Source organism: Pinus tabuliformis, chromosome 6, assembly GCF_031772625.1.
Source record: "Pinus tabuliformis cultivar Carrire ecotype Pingquan chromosome 6, CPIR1, whole genome shotgun sequence".
Lineage (NCBI taxonomy): Eukaryota > Viridiplantae > Streptophyta > Pinopsida > Pinales > Pinaceae > Pinus > Pinus tabuliformis.
In genome coordinates, this window is record NC_142292.1 from 564,376,579 (window position 1) to 564,380,794 (window position 4,216).

Below are 4,216 nucleotides of genomic sequence, written 5' to 3' on the forward strand. Positions count from 1 at the left end.
TTTAATTTAAAATTGTGGCTCTTGTCATTCTCGGCTACTTACGACGAGAGGTTATTTTAATTGAAAATTGTGGCTCTTGTCATTCTCGGCTACGACGAGAGGGAGAGGTTATTTTAATTTAAAAATAATTGGGCTGAGACCAATCTCTAAGTTTTTATTCCTTAAAAAGGATCGCTTTCAAAATTCACCAGTTGATGTGAAAGTCAGCCAAGGGTAGCTCCCTTACAAGGCACCAAATCGATGAAAATCCCACGGTCAAGTGAAGAGCCCACCAAGGACTTGGAATAATTGCCTGATGCCTCAAGGCAATATTAGGTCGTTATGTCTATACACACCAATAAAGTTCGTTAGGGACTTTTTCTCAGTATAAGAAAACGAAACAAATTATGTGCTTAAATTGACCTTGCTCGTTCTTTCTTGATTATTAATGAACTTAGAGGAAGATATATTTTGTGGCTTGAAAGATAGATAACATGTTTGTGGCAAACACATAATTAATATTGAGTATATTTTGAGATAATGTTTATATGGTAAATTTAGGATTAGTATGAGATTTATTTAAAAATATCTTAATTTTGATTCATATTTAAACTTAATTAAATTTTAATCCAACTATATATTTGTATAATATTTATAAATGAATACAGTGTGAAAAATAATTTCTAGTGTGCAATCTGATTTTATAGTTTATCACAGGCTCACTCCCTCCCATAAGGGAGGGCTTAGTCTGGGAACAAGAAATGTACAATGATTTTAGTATGTAAGTAGATTTTATTTTTTATTTGTGTTAACAGTTGTGTATATCAATGAGAAGGCGCCATCGTGGAGAAGATAGCGAGGACAGTATGGGCTCAAGTTGTCCAAGGAGTTGAAGTCGTTGTTGGGGTGAGAAACTAGTTAGAGTTCAAGATCCACGTCAATTTAAAGTCATACATTGAGCGTGGATGCAGAGAAATCAAGCAACGTGAAGGCTCTGTCGATTGTCGGAAGAGACGTTTGTCCATTGATGGTCGTTGTGGCGTTGGAATCGTGTTGAGTCACTTGTGGGAAGCTACAATAGAATGTGTCCCTTCCCTTCCCACGTTAATTGAGCTACGTATTTATTCGCTTGACGTTGATGCTATGTACAGTGCCCCTTTACCGCTATGTGCACCAACGTCCGAAATTCCTGATCTATAGGAGATCTGCGTAAAGAGAATGGAAAACTTGTAATCCATGACCTATGCAAATGAGAATGCCTAGGAGACCAACGGAGAATTCCCTGCAACAAAGCAAGCCATGTTTAAAATTTGCGGAGTGTTTGAATTCAGTAGAGGCAAGTCGAGAGCCAATTTCCGTCCCATCCAAGTCAGTTTTAGCGCCTATGGCATACCTTCCAATCGCATATCCAGACCCTGTAACAGAACCTCCAGCAGCGAGAAAGCAAGTTTCAGTTGATCGAGAGCAAGCCCCAGCAGACTTTGTTGTTCCTATAATTGATGTTCTGACATCCGCCAGATGCTTCGGAAAGAGTTATAGTTACTACTTGTGATGTTCCAACAAGAATGTGTAAAATCAATTATTCTACCATATAACCTGGTGCTTAAATTATTTAACATATTATTGGTTTAATATTGGTTTAATTGTGTTTACATATGGTTATGGTTTATGGTTTGTTGTTTTTGGCGTTCAGAAACCTGTGAACAATGATTATATGTTATAATATGAGATCCTGTGTGTGAAATGGGTCAAAGTGTTTATCAATTTTTGAACACATTCAGTGTTCATCATTTTAATGTGTTCATCATTTTCTTAGCAACTGATGGATAACGGAAAGCGAAATATCCCACAGATGGTGATTGGTCTATGGGATGGTGCATTACTTGACAACTTTTATCACGGAACCCCCAACGAACATCAATGATGGTCCAAGGCAAGCATGTGTTAAAGGAAATTCAAGTGACATCTCAAAGTAGTGGATGAAGAAAGAGTGATGTTCACAAAGATTCTAGAGTGGACGTGAGTGTTGATGAAGGCCAATAAGACATAAACCATTTATATTGTTGTAATATGTATTTTCTATATTGTAATTTGTGTTATTTTTAATTTTGAAAGATAAGCATTAAGGGAGGAACTTGGAGAGAATGCTTACATGGTAAATTTAGAATTGGTTTGGGATTGGGTTGAGAGAATATCTCAACTCCCATATTTATTTTGGAATTAGTTGGATCTCAATCCAACTATATATTTGTATAATATTTATGAATGAATGCAATGTGAAAAATAGTTTCTTGTGTGAAATCTAATTTAATCTAATTTTCGAATGTTGAATTGATACTGTGATTGTTGAGTGGTTGAAATTTGGTGTTGATCAAGGGCTAAAATTATAGAGGAAGATGATAAGACGAAAGTAGGGATGAGTGACCTGTCATTCCACGGGAATGAGAAATTCTAAATAGACCCTTCTGTCGTGGAACGCCAAAAGAAAGATCCCAAAGAGGTTGCCAAAAGATATTAGATACAGCTATGTAAGAAATCCAAGGAAGATAATGTCATAGTGTACCTGGAAACCAGGTGCGGAAAGGCTCTCTTAGCTATTCTACTAATCCAAGAGTTCCACGAGGCTATCAAAGGCCGAAAAGGAATGTCTGTGTTTTCTGAGCAGTTACCGTGCCTCTCGTTGAACAACAATTTGATGCCATCATGCAAACTTCAAGGCGGATTGATACTACGGGGAGGCAAAAGATTCTTCCAAGGCCCATAAAGACTGGATAGAAGAGCTAGAAAAATACGAGGGTCTCTTAATGACGCCAGACATACTCCTGAACAACTTGCATCTCTGCTTTATGAAGATGGAGTCGATTGAGCTGTTGATATTTGATGAATGTCATCATGCTCATAAACGCCATCCATTTGCATAAATAATGAGGGAGTTTTTCAAGAAGGGAAGAGGAAAATGTCCAAGGATATTTGGTATGAAAGCATCTCCAATTATGGGAAAAGGTGGTTCCAATCAAGTGGAGTACGCTAACGGCATAAACAGTTTGGAGAAGTTATTGGATGCAAAGGTATATGGAGTTTTGGATCAGTCAGAGCTTGAATCATTTGTTCTTTGACCTATCACTAATGTCTGGTATTATAGCAAGAAAAAAATTGTTCGGAATATGAGTCGATTGTATCCTGCAAGAAAAAAATTGATGATTGTAAACAAAAGCATATTTGTTTGGTGTTCAATTGCTGCAATGGGGGAAATATTGCAAACATGATGTTAAAGGAAACATGAAGAAAACTAAAACCATCACAAGGTTTTATGGAGAGTTGATATATTAATTGGATGAACTTGGACTCGGGTGCACAACAAGTTGCGAAATTGCAATTAGATGATATGGTTGGTAGTACAAATGCAAAAGATGATAATGGTTGGTAGTACAAATGCAAAAGAACCATGTTACTAATGCATTTTTAAGGGATTTTTTATTTTATTTTAGATCCTTATGTGGAAGATGGTTTTGAGGAACGGTTCTTTTCAAGCAAAGTACAGGCTCTTGTGGAAATTTTCTCAGTATAGGAATAAAACTGATATGAAATGCATAGCTTTTGTGAAGAGGATCATCACAACACGGTTCTTCAAAAAGGATGATTCATCAACGATGGGAGTTGGAGTTTATATTCCTTGCAGGTATCTAACAAATATGGACAACTAGTAATGACGGACTAACAAATCAAAAAATTAAATGGTGAGGAAGTGTAGGACGCTGTTTTTCCAAACCACTTATTTTCAGATCGACGATCCATATTAATCCCCACACTACTCCTTCTCTATTCCAGAAACCGCAAGCCAAAACCCACTTTTCAGTTTCCAAAAACCACTTGTCGTTTTTACTAGCGTGTGGATAATGGAACCTAGGACCCACACAAAACTTTCCACTGCCATCCAGCTCATCGTCATTTTACATTGTCCCTTCACGTCCGACGTGGATGCCTCTACAGCTTGGGACCTGCATGCATTTTCGTTATGTTTTGAAGTAATATGTATTTGCATTTTAATTTAGAGGCCAACACTAGACGTTGTTTGGCCTCATCCCAGGTTCTTCTACTTGAGTTCACTCCCGGCGCTAGATGAGAGCGAGCTTCCTCCTTGAAAAGAAATTAAGGGATATCCCTCCTCTGTTCGGTGTCACCTGGGTGGTCCACAAACTGTGGATATTCTGCATTGATTCTATTACTGAGAAAAAAA

At 37.4% G+C, this 4,216-nt stretch overlaps 1 pseudogene; it reads left to right on the forward strand.

The window, feature by feature from the left end:
• The first annotated feature begins 2,395 nt into the window (after nt 1–2,395).
• Nucleotides 2,396–3,683, forward strand: LOC149259764 (endoribonuclease Dicer homolog 4-like; annotated as a pseudogene).
• The last annotated feature ends 533 nt before the right edge of the window (nt 3,684–4,216 follow it).